The sequence below is a fragment of the Chelonoidis abingdonii genome, chromosome 6, assembly GCF_003597395.2.
Source record: "Chelonoidis abingdonii isolate Lonesome George chromosome 6, CheloAbing_2.0, whole genome shotgun sequence".
NCBI lineage: Eukaryota > Metazoa > Chordata > Testudines > Testudinidae > Chelonoidis > Chelonoidis abingdonii.
In genome coordinates, this window is record NC_133774.1 from 110,738,196 (window position 1) to 110,750,254 (window position 12,059).

Sequence of the window (12,059 nt, forward strand, 5' to 3'; positions counted from 1 at the left end):
AATAAACAGAAAAAAACAAAACCAAAAAAGGCATCAGAGAGTCTCAGAGCCCAGGCTAACTGACTCGGGCTCATCCTACAGAGCTAAAAATAGCAGTGTAGCCATTTCTGCTCAGGTTGGAGCTTAAGCTCTGAGACCACCCCCACCCCCCGCACTTGCTGGGTTTCAGACCCTGACTAGGAACAGCTACACTGTTATTTTTAGCCTTGTTGTGCAAGACCCATGATCCTGAGCCAATTGACCTGGGCTCTGAGACTCACTGCCTCTGGTGGTGGTGGTTTTTTTATTTTGCAGTGTAGACATAGCCAAAGTCCTTCACATAAAGGCCAACAGAAAACACTTAAAACACATGCATAGGCTTCAGTGGAACTACTCACTTGTCTGAAGGGAAGCATGTGCTTAAATATTTTGCTCTATTAGCTAGAGTGTTCAGCACCTTGCAGAATTGAGCCCATAATGCTGGCAGAGCAGCTCGGTGTTGCTGTGTGTACTGGGATGTGATGCGGATAGGATGTGTTCTAAATAAGAAGGGTGTTTAGTGGGTTTTAAATACCCTGGAAAGGAATAGGGGGCTAAAAGCAAAAAGCAAATGATGACTGGATGCGGTCTGAGGGAAAACAGGTTAAGTAATAAAAACAGAGAAAACTGTAAATAAGATTAGGTAAAGTTCAAGGGCTAGGTGGGAGGTTAAGGAAAAACAGGACAATATTGTATCCTACGCTCACCTCTGCGCCATTTTCTGTATATTGCCTCGATAGATGTAAACTCTTCAGAACAGGGACCGCTCTAACTGTGTCAGGAATGCAGCTAGTTTGGGCTGCCATATAAGTAACTATGTATTAGGATAGGATTTTTTTTAGCTTAGACTTTTGCTTTCTTAACAATAAATCATCACTAAGAGGAGCACACAACACAATGTACTGCTGGACCTATTCTTAAATATATGGTACACAAAGGACCTTTAATATTTCTCAGTCAACAGGACTGCCCAGATATATGTATCAATTTATGTAGAGGTTCATGCAGTATTTCATTCTGAGGAAGCGAGGCTGATGGAATATTGAGAATGGAAAGACATGCTAATAGAATTTATATGCTGGGAATAAAACTCTGTGAGCTGTGCCATCGATGAAAATTTGGTTATGTACAACATCTTCTCAACAGCTATTAATCAAAATGACTGCATATTAAATAGCAGCTTCCAATACAGTCAAACTGTCTGCACGTAAACTGCAGTACTATACAAAAAGCATACCAAAAGTCACTCACATTTTTTCATTGTGCTGTCCATCTTTTTGACTGGGGACAGATGTCAAGAGTCTTTCTCTCTCTCTGTCTCAAGTCCAGTACACTGAAACACTGTCCTCTTAGACCATCCTTGCTTTATCCCTGCCTGTTAAGTCTAAGCCTGCAAAAGTACTCAGCGTCCTGAACTTTCACTGACTTAATGTGTGTTCTGGGTGTGCTGCGCCTGCAGGCCTATGTTCTAGATATGGCACATTCTGTCACCTCCAGACCCAGTACCTCTAAACTTCATATTTTGAAAACATGGATCAAGAACATGGGATCGTTTCATCTCCAAAAGTCTCAAAACAGTGATACTGTACACTCCAGTCTGTCTCTCCATGAGTTTATATTGATTTTAACCAAGAAAAGCTTCCAGATTATATGGCAAAAAGCTTCATTAATGCAGAGTTCAGGTGCCCTGGTGATAGTTTCTGCCCTTCCAGAATGATGAGCTCAGCAAAACGCAAACTTCTGAAACCCAGGAAATATAGACTAAAGGTAAATGCTTGTGAAATCTTAACTCTTCCCCACTGCAGCTGGGGCCAGGTCTACACTGCGACTTTAAATCGGTTTAATGGCCGATATACCGATTTAACGCTGTATCCGTTCACACGACGTCATCATTAATATCGAGTTAAACGGCTCCTTAAATCGATTTCGGAACTCCTCCCAAACGAGAGGAGTAGCGCTAAATTCGATAGTGATAACTCGGATTAGGGTTCATGTGGACGGAAATCGACGTTATTGGCCTCCGGGCGGCATCCCAGAGTGCAGCACTGACCGCTCTGGACAGCAATCTGAACTCGGATGCAGCGGGCAGGTAAACAGGAAAAGCCCCGCGAACTTTTGAATTACATTTCCTGCTTGCCCAGCGTGGAGCTCTGATCAGCACGGCTGGCGATGCAGTTTGAAATCGAAAAAGAGCTCCAGCATAGACCGTACGGGAGATACTAGGTCTGATCGCTGTATGGGGAGACAAATCTGTTGTATGCAGCTCCGTTACAGAACACGAAATGCCAAAGCGTTTGAATAAAAAACTCCAGGATACACAGCGCTGTGTGACAAGCGTAACGGGAAGCCAGAGACTCAAATGGACGCTCATGAAGGGAGGGAGGGGGTACTGAGGACTCCAGCTATCCCACAGTCCACAGCAGTCTCTGAAAATTATTTGCATTCTTGGCTGAGCTCCCAATGTCTGTAGGTTCAAACACAGTGTCTGGCGTGGTTCAGGGAACAGCTCCTCAGTTTATTTCCCCCCACCACCACGTGAAAAAAAAAAGGGAAAGATTGCTGTGCTATGGCGTTTGCTCAATGCACTCCGCGAAAAAGGCGCCAAAGGGTTGTCTGCTGCCTTCACAAAGGGAGGGGTGAGGCTGTACCCAGCACCACCCGGGGCAATGTTTTCTGCCCCATCAGGCACTGTGCTCTCAACACGGAAGTGGGAACTATGGGATAGCTGAGGAACAGCTACCCACAGTGCACCGCTCCTGAAATCGATGGTAGCTTTGGACCATGGACGCAAACAATCGATTTCGGGATCCCACTGTGGACGCGCTAAACCGATTTTATTAGATCTGTTTTGTAATATCGGTTTAAGCTAATTCGAAATAATCGTGCAGTGTAGACGTACCCTGGCATTAGCCACTGGGAATTATCTGCATGAACTCCAGCTGCATTCACTGTTAGGTGTATCTGTGTTAAATAGTGGAGGGATTAGTTGGAACAGCTTGGAAGAGCCATGACTGTGAGATGAAGAGATCTAGGGATAGTTTGAGGAGTGTCATAGAGCTGTGATAGGGACATAAAGCAACCTGGGCCTATGTCCCCCATATCTGTCCTCTTTCAAAGGAAAGAGGCTTGAAATCATCTAATTATAACACTTAAGCTCTTATACACAGTATTTTAGCCATACATTTTAATCAGTTTTAATTAGAGCTGGAGTCAAGCACCCATGGGAAAGCAGAAATTCAGCACTTCTGCAATACCCTGCCCCCAACTCCCTAAGGCAAGAGCCCCTCCCCCCCACAAATGTATAGCGCCCTGCACAACCCTGCAGGCTGAAAGGAGCAAGTGGTGAGCAGAGGGGAGACAACGGGCTGGCGGGGTCTTGGGGCACATTGCAAGTGGAGCAGAGCGGGGCCCCTTCTGAGCATGGCCTCAGCTCCATGGCGCCACTGTAAACCCAGCACTGGGTCACGACACCACTCACTGAAATTTGGCCCATCTGTACAGAGGAGTGGCTGGATCAAATTTCAGTGGCATTGTGACCACACAACCAGAGAGCCAAACCACTCCAGAAGCAGCCTCACAGATTTAGTACAGGACCACTGCTTAAAAGCAGCTGGGCTGTGGCCTCCATGTCTCTTTGAACTTTGAGCAAAAATAGTTTTCGGGGGCAAGAGGAGGGCATTCCTCCCCGCTCATCCCTCCTATCTGGTGCACTGAGAGGAGCTGCACTGCAGACAGTGTGCGAGACGCAGAGACAGAATGACCACAACAGACCTCTTACAGTCTCAGTTAGCATGGGTCTCAAGTATTCTGCACTCTCTCTTATCACTTGAGTAGTATAATTTAGTGCCTGATCCTGTGGTAAGGCCATTGACTGCCATGGAGTTACTCCCAGTTTACACCAGTGTTAATCGGTCCCTTAATCAACTTATCAGATTTATACCACCTTGAATCTCTGCTTCTGAATCAGAGCTTGAGCTCAGAAGATTGCTGAAATTCACAGGAAATTCACTCTCTGAAAAGCTTGGCATTCAGAAGGAAGTCATTATTAAAGCTTAGGGCAAGTCTGCACTACAAGATGAAGTCAACCTAAGTTACATTAACATGCAGCCACCACAATAATTAAATTGCTTTTGCATGTCCACACTACACTTCTTGTGTCGGTGGTGCACGCCTTCACCGTGAGCGCTTGCACAGATGTAACTGTCAGTGTAGGGTATTTTGGGACAGCTTCTGAAAGGAAGCAACAGTCAATGTTAACAACTCAGTGTCTACATTGACACTGTGTTGACTCAAACTACATCAACCTGAGCGCTGTGCCTCTCACGGCGGCAGAGTTATTAAGTCAGTATATTGGGAGCTACATTTTAGTGTAGATGCTTACACAGTTAGGTCAACATAAGAATCGTACGTCAACCTAACTCTGTAGTATAGGAAGGCCTCAGAGGAACTGCTAAAATATTACTGTCTCCAATTTTGAAATAATTTTTAATACTTATTTTAGGGCTTTTCTGTAACCACTGTAAATGTATTTGAAAGCTGGTCTTCTAACATATGATACATCATATTATCCTTATATAGCATAGATAAAAATTCTAACCATTTAATATTTTCCTATATTCAGAGTGCTGAAGGCCAGAAAGACCATTAGATTATCTACTCTGACCTCCTGTATATAACCCAGTTATTTCTATACCGAGCCCAATAATGTCTCTGTTGGTTAATGGGGTCTCATTTTAATGGATCGTTAGAACTTGCTGTTTTACTATCATAGGCACATCCATGACTTGGCCATAGCAACATGGGTAGATGGACCCTAAAGGCCATACTGTTGAGCACTGAAGAGAATCCTCTCCATTCCTCTTTAGCAAGGCAAAGCTTTGAGGATGGAAGAATATTAATGGCTCTAGGATATAAATGACCATCTCCCAGGAGAGAGAGTCAGAGTTAAAAATCCACTAAGTTGTTGTCGTCATCCTGATAGCCTGACCTGGAGAAAGAGCACAACAGTCCAGCTATTTATGTAAGGAGTATTTCTATTTAAAACCTCAAACTCTTTTTATTGAAAAAAAGACATTTGCTTTCTCACACTTGCTTTCTCTCTTTCGGGTTCCTTTCCTCTGAAATGAAATAGTCCTTAGTAGGACATGATAAGCTATGTATTATCTAAGCCTGTCCAAACCTCATAGATTTAGAACAGCTGGAGTTACTTAAACACTCCCTGGTGCTGTTCTTGAAACTTGATAATTTACGGTTAGTGATTTACAACTTTTATTTAGTTTTATCATGCTTTGCTTTTCCAGCTCTTTATTTCATTTGTAACAGTTCTGTAATAATGTAATTATGTCACTTGACACAGTTATCTCATGATAAAAGCTGGTAAATATGTTGCATGTCATATGTTCTCAGGAGAGGAGAATGTTGTGAACCAAAAGATTTGGGCTCAGAATTAATAGTCCAGAATTCCTGGATTCATTCTGGTTTGATGCTAATTTTAATTGGTAGGGATGCCTAGAGGGCTGTTCTTAACATCACTCTTGAATTTTTCTGTCCCATCTCACCGCACAGGCAAATCCAAAAACAGAAGTAGCCTAAAGCCATGAAATTTAGAGCTAGATTTCAAACCCTTCACCAATGTTCAAGGGTGCTTGGACTAGGGTAGTACTTCATGCCTATAGGTTGAACGCATAAATATCAAAGTGTTGTATTTTCCATTAGAAACTTCAAACCAAGCAGAGTGGCCTGACAATGCTGAGAAACCAGATTCTAGTTTTATTAGTTAATATAAAACAACATGTTGATTGGCGTGGTAGGACTGTATACAAGCAATCACTCCTAGTCCCCCTGAAGTCAGTGGCAAATTTTCAAATAAGGGCATAGGATTATATGTTTAGCAAGGCATGTAGTAGTCCCTGTAATTAGGGGGTGACATAATGGAGAGCTGATTACAGACTGATCTTCATTTCCTGGCTCTAGTCACATGACATGGGATCAGGATGATATAAAATAACTGTGGTCTCATGACCAGGGTCAGAAAAGAGGTTAGTTTCATTTCTCTTTTATTGTTGCACGGCATAGAGATGGACATAGTAGAAATGCCTAGAAAGAAAGATAGATGTGTGTTAGTATGGAAATATTTTTCTAGCTGAACTAAATTTATTTCCCACAGGTATCATCAACAAACTTATTGAAGTTGATGGATCTTGAAAGGACAAATGTTAAACAAATAAGTGCCAAAATTAACAACAACAAAAAAATCATGCTACACAAACATATAAATAGAGGGCTATTTTTTTTTTAAACAGGATGTGTAACCACCAGTTGCATATTTTAGTTTTAGGGCATCACAATTTATTTCCAACAAATTAACATGGAAGTCTATGAATGTCTGTCTATGAAATATGCTTTTTATTGTATTTTCTGCTTAATACAACACCTTGTTCCCTTTTTCAAAAGTGACTTTAGTTTCTCTCACATACATTCAAGCACATGGATATCAACTGCATAGTTTATTTTATAATTCTTTATAAAGAAAGTGTGTTATGATGGGCTGGTATTTCTTAGAAGAAAAGTGAAGATCTCCATTTAAATTTTACTGAATTGCTTAAAATGTGAAGGGGCTAGGATCTAGCATTCTGGATCAGCTCCATCTTACAGTGATGGTGGCAAACAGAAGAACATGGCTCTGGCTAGGAATTTCTACAAAATTCAAGGGACTTTAGGTACAGATCTGGCCCTATTTAATCATTTTATAAATACTGTGGTGTATTTGTGTTGGTGTGGATGGGTTGGTTAGTATAAACCTTAAATATACACATGTTCTTTTTGTTAAGTACTTTTCTTTTTTAAGATGCTAACTACTAAGGTTTAAACAAAACACAATACATTCAGTTCAGATCAAAAGAAAAAGTCATATCGGTTATTGCAAGCTAGGTTTGCGAAAGAAAATTAAGTAAAAGAAAGAAATAGAGCTAGATCCTCAGCTAGTATAAGTCACCATGGCTTCAGTGACTTGAAGATGTTGCCAAATATTTAACTTTAGCTATTCTGTTTAGAAAAAATCTTCAGAAATTGCAGCTGTGGATTCATTATTACCTATTCATTTACTGCAGCACCCACAGCATTCCAGGCACTTTCCAAAAATTCAAGAACAGTGTTTGGGTTAAGGAGCTCATAATCCAAAGACAGACAATAGACAAAGGTTACAGGAAAAGGAACATGAACAATAGCCAAATTCCATATAAATGATATACAATGTGATTCATTGTAAGTAACACTACAGACCACCACCATTGATTTTATTTGGATGCAGTTATGCCACAGATAACTTGGCCCATGCTATTTCCATCTGTTTGCTTATTATACAGAATATATAAAGCATTACTCAGAGGTTGCATCAATATGCCGTAGACAAATCATACTGGAATAAGGGGTTAACCCCCACCCCTCAAATAATTTTACATCAGATATATTTGGGTAGCAGAAGCTGTGTTGTTAAGTCACAAAACAGTACATTTCCATAACACTAGCCATAGTTTGCTGTCCTTGACCCTATCCTCTAAGATACCAATTTCTCTAGGGCAATAGATACAGATTAACTAGGTATTTTGCTTTGGACCTGGCATTTGACTTAAATGAAACCACGATTAAAAAATTTAATCACCAGATCCAGTATTTCTTATTTAATCTCTGATGTCAGAGAATTGGCTACCATTTTCTTTGTTGTTGACTTTAACATGACTTCTGATACAACAGAGGAAGGGTGGGATTTTCAAAAGCACCCAATCTAAGTGATTTAGGAGCACAATCTCATGGGAAGTCAATGGACTTTGTGCTCCTAATTCGTGTCAGCATTTTTGAAAATCCCACTCTAAATTCAGACTAATTCTTCTCAATTCTCTTACACATTTTATACCACTTGAGGAATGGTGGTTTACAAGACACTTAAGGCTTCAATTGTTTGTTTATTTTCCTCATTGACATGGGATACATCCTGGTGATACATAAAATACTATGTACTGAGTGCAGTTTAGTAACCTAAAATACAGGGGATACATAAAGACTTTGAAGTACCTGGGTAATTCTTTGCCTTTCTTCATGCAGATGTCATAATTAGGTGTGGTGCAAGAACTCAGAAAGAGAGAGCTATGTGAGAAAAGATCTGGCTTGTTGCAAAAGCAAGTCACATTTTTCATCACAGTGTTGAAGAACATAGCTCTCCCTTTCTTGTCTTGCCCACTGTTCAGACTGGTACTGCGAGACTTCATGGAGGTTTATATTATCCCTACTACTATTCAGAAATTAAATCGCCTAGCCCTTCTGGTTTCCAGGGAAACCTTCCAAATATGAAACATTGGAATTTTCTCTTCCTGCATCGGCAGATAGCTCAAAACAGCGGCTCTAATAGGGGTGTGAACTTTCCACAGTCCTCTCACAGGATGTTAACTTTGAAACAAATAAATGTTGCGAACTTCGCACAGCTTTAACATGAGTTTTGCACTATTTGTTGTTTTTCTTAAAGCCCCAGCATCTGGAGACATAAGATTATATGAGAATATCAGCTTTTTTTTTTTTTTTAAAGTGGCTGCAGAGAAGATTCTTGAAAACGTGAATCCCCAAAGGGTCAAATAACCCACTAAAATCTCATGATTTTTAAGCAATCTTGTGATTAACACTGGCTGTTGGTAATATCAAGCGGCTCACTGACATTAATTAGATCACAGCTGATCATCTTATCGAAAGATCAAACAAATATTTTTTCCATTGTTGTTGGATGCAGTGAGCAATAAAAAAGTGCCACATTGTAAGTGATAGCACTGTAGATTCATCATTCCTTTCTTAACTTTTCCAGCCACCTGCTGAATTCCATGCTTTCTGCTGATCAGAATGGTGAGGGTGTTGGTAAGAGAATGCAGCCGCTGTAAGCTTTTTCCAGCCCTGGCGCCAGTCACGAGAAGGTGTATGGAAAGCTATGAATTGCTGTTCCTGTGGCCATATTTTTAATTTATATATATAAAAACAAACACCAATGTGATGTTTAAGTCTTGGCCAGGGTATACACAAGACAGAGTACAAATAATCTGGAGCGCTTTCAAGATTTCTTTGTCTATACTTGATTTAGTCATACGCACAATCTCCTGAATTTTTAAAGGACTTTTTTCTTTAAATGCGATCCAATTCTCATCTAATAACTTTTGTCAATCTGGTAATTTAAACTAAAAAGGAGGTTTAAGTTTGATATAAGAAAAAGTAGAGAAAAAAGGAAATTGTTAAGATCTGATATAATTAAAAGCCATTTTGAGGTGGTTGCCTTCTTAAAGGGAAGACTGAGCATAAAGAAGCACACTTTAATGGCGAGGACTTCTTCAGCGTAAACGGACAGCAGTTATTAGGATTGGTGGCTGAGTTACTGAACAAAGGGAAGATGGAAAAAAATACAAGAATAAACTGAAAGTCAAGGGATTTTTTAAAAAAATTATGTGATGTATGTTGTGGCACTTGGCAGTGATAAAGTTTTCAATGAAGATCAGGGGCCCATTGTGCTAGGCTAGTGGTCCCCAACCTTTTTGTGGCCAGTAGCACATTCATGTTTTCAGAAGAGTGTAGCGGGAGCCAACAATTACTCACATGCAGGGCCGGCTCCAGGCACCAGTGGAACAAGCAGGTGTCTGGGGCAGCACATGCTATGGGGCAGCGTTCCGTCCATTCTGCAGAGTTGGAGCATGTTTTTTTTTGTTTTTGTTTTTGGTGCCAGTTCTGGGCAGTGCAGAGAGAAGCCGGGAGGACAGAGACTTTTCTCCTCTGCTGGGCATTAGGTGGGCCCCGTGCCTGCCGGGGACTGAGAACACCAGCACTTGCAGCCCACAGCCCCAGAGTTCTCTGTCCCCGACAGGTGCGGGGCCGCGGCTTCTCTCCGGCTTAAGCTGCGGCCCCGTGCTTGCCAGCGACCGAGAACACCGGCACCTGCAGCCTGCAGCCCTGGAGTTCTCTCTCTCTGGCAGGCACGGGGCCATGGTTGCTGGGCACTAGGTGGGCGCACATAAATGCCTTGGCGGGCGCCATGGCGCCCGCGGGCACCACGTTGGGGACCACTGTGCTAGGCATTGTGCAAACACATAGGATTAGGTGATATTGAATATTCTAAAGGGGTGTGACTGCAATAAAGGTGAACAAACCAACCCCAGGTTCCAAAGTAAAGGATGGGCTAAACTGGAATCAAGATAATGAATAATAAGTTTAGATTCACACTGTGCATATGGTTTGGGAAGGGTATTCTAATATTATTGCTGGAGAGAGCAGAGGCAGGCCATGAATAATATATATGCACCATTCTCTGGCCTAGCACATGACATGGAACATTTTCTCCATTTGTCTGCCATGTGTCTGGCAACCACTGCCTCAATGTACACCTCCAGGCACATACCAGTAGGTGTTTCCTAAAGCTTTACTGAGCAGAAACATATACCACCAAATCCGAGACTGTATAAATGTGCTGGATTACATAAGGTGCTTGGGGAAATTCTTGGAACACTTCATCACATCTTGAAAGTGTCCCAAATTGGTCCCTACTGCCACCTGGCATAAGCCACCCCACAGATACAACCCCACTCTCCTCTTTCACCACTTCACTGACTGGGGGATGTTTTAGCTCATTCAAATGCATTTATCACTTTGACAACTGTGCCAGGATGCTTAATCATCTGCAGAGGAACTCCCCTTTTCAGATATACGCAAACATCTCGTTACCTACCACCTGTCAACAGGTAAGTGTTTGCCACACCTTGTGTACTGAACAGGTTTCTCCTAGTAACTAAGGACTTAGTTAATGTGCAGTAAATGGGAATCGAATCTATATTGCACTAGCATGCCAGCATTAACTGGCTGTGTGGAGTTACTGTTACTCCATAGTGTCTTTTGATGAATTATTGTTTGAAACTTTAGGTACACAGTGTTGCATGATTTCTTACCCCCGCCCCCAAGCTTGAGATTCTGATATCTGCTCTTAAACTTAACACTAGCTTAATGAAATTTATTTCTGGAAATATAAATATAAGATATTAATATTAACTAAGATGGTTTTATTTAGCACCATCATGCCACTAAACTAAGTCACTTTTTGTGAAAAAGCTAAGTAAGCACAAAAAGTACATTTAAACCCAGTGAAAGTGTGTATTGATTCTGGCTTCAGATTTGGATTGTCACTTGCTAATAATGCAAAATATAATCCTAAAAATTATTCCCAAAATACATAAAATCTGATTTAAATTACTTACATATCTGTTTATACAGCTTTTGTGTGATAACCATCAGCCACTGGAGTCATTTCACTTTAGGTTCTGAGGGCAGGTAAAGTACAGTAAGTGGAGAAAAACCTTTCAGATATGCCCTGAGTTCTGTGCAAATATTATTCATGGGAGCCAGATTGGAAAACCAGCTAATATTTTTGCAGTGGTAGGTTGGGTTTGGATCCAGAGTTCAGCTTTGGTAATATCTTTGCTACCTATTTCAATTAGAGATCTCAACATTTCATGGCTTAGTTACCTTAATAACTTTATAATTTGGTACACCGTTGGCCTGGTATAATTCAACTGACTTCATTGGAGGTACACTAGGAAATAATCTCTCTCAGATGAGATTCCTCTGTAATGCAATTTTGACTCAAGCCAGTATTACTAGAACCCCATCTGAATGCTACAAGATTCATGGATATATTTAAGAGTTAAGGAAAGCAATAAGCAAACTTAGAAGTCTTATCTTTTGCATATTCTCAAACACATAGTGCTCTCCATGTGATAAATTAAAGATGTACTATGTAAATAAATGGTTAAAATTGAGTTTTGTGTATTAATGTACTATATCAAAGTGACAAGAGAATTTGCAATTTTTAGCCTAATAGAATGAAGAGCCATTTTCCGCCATGATTGGTAGGAATCATGAATAACAAACTAGGAATTCAAAGCACTGCACATGAATTTCTTCATACACCACATTGAGCATTCAGCCCTAATAACTGACTTATCAGGGGAGGAAAATGTATTTATGAA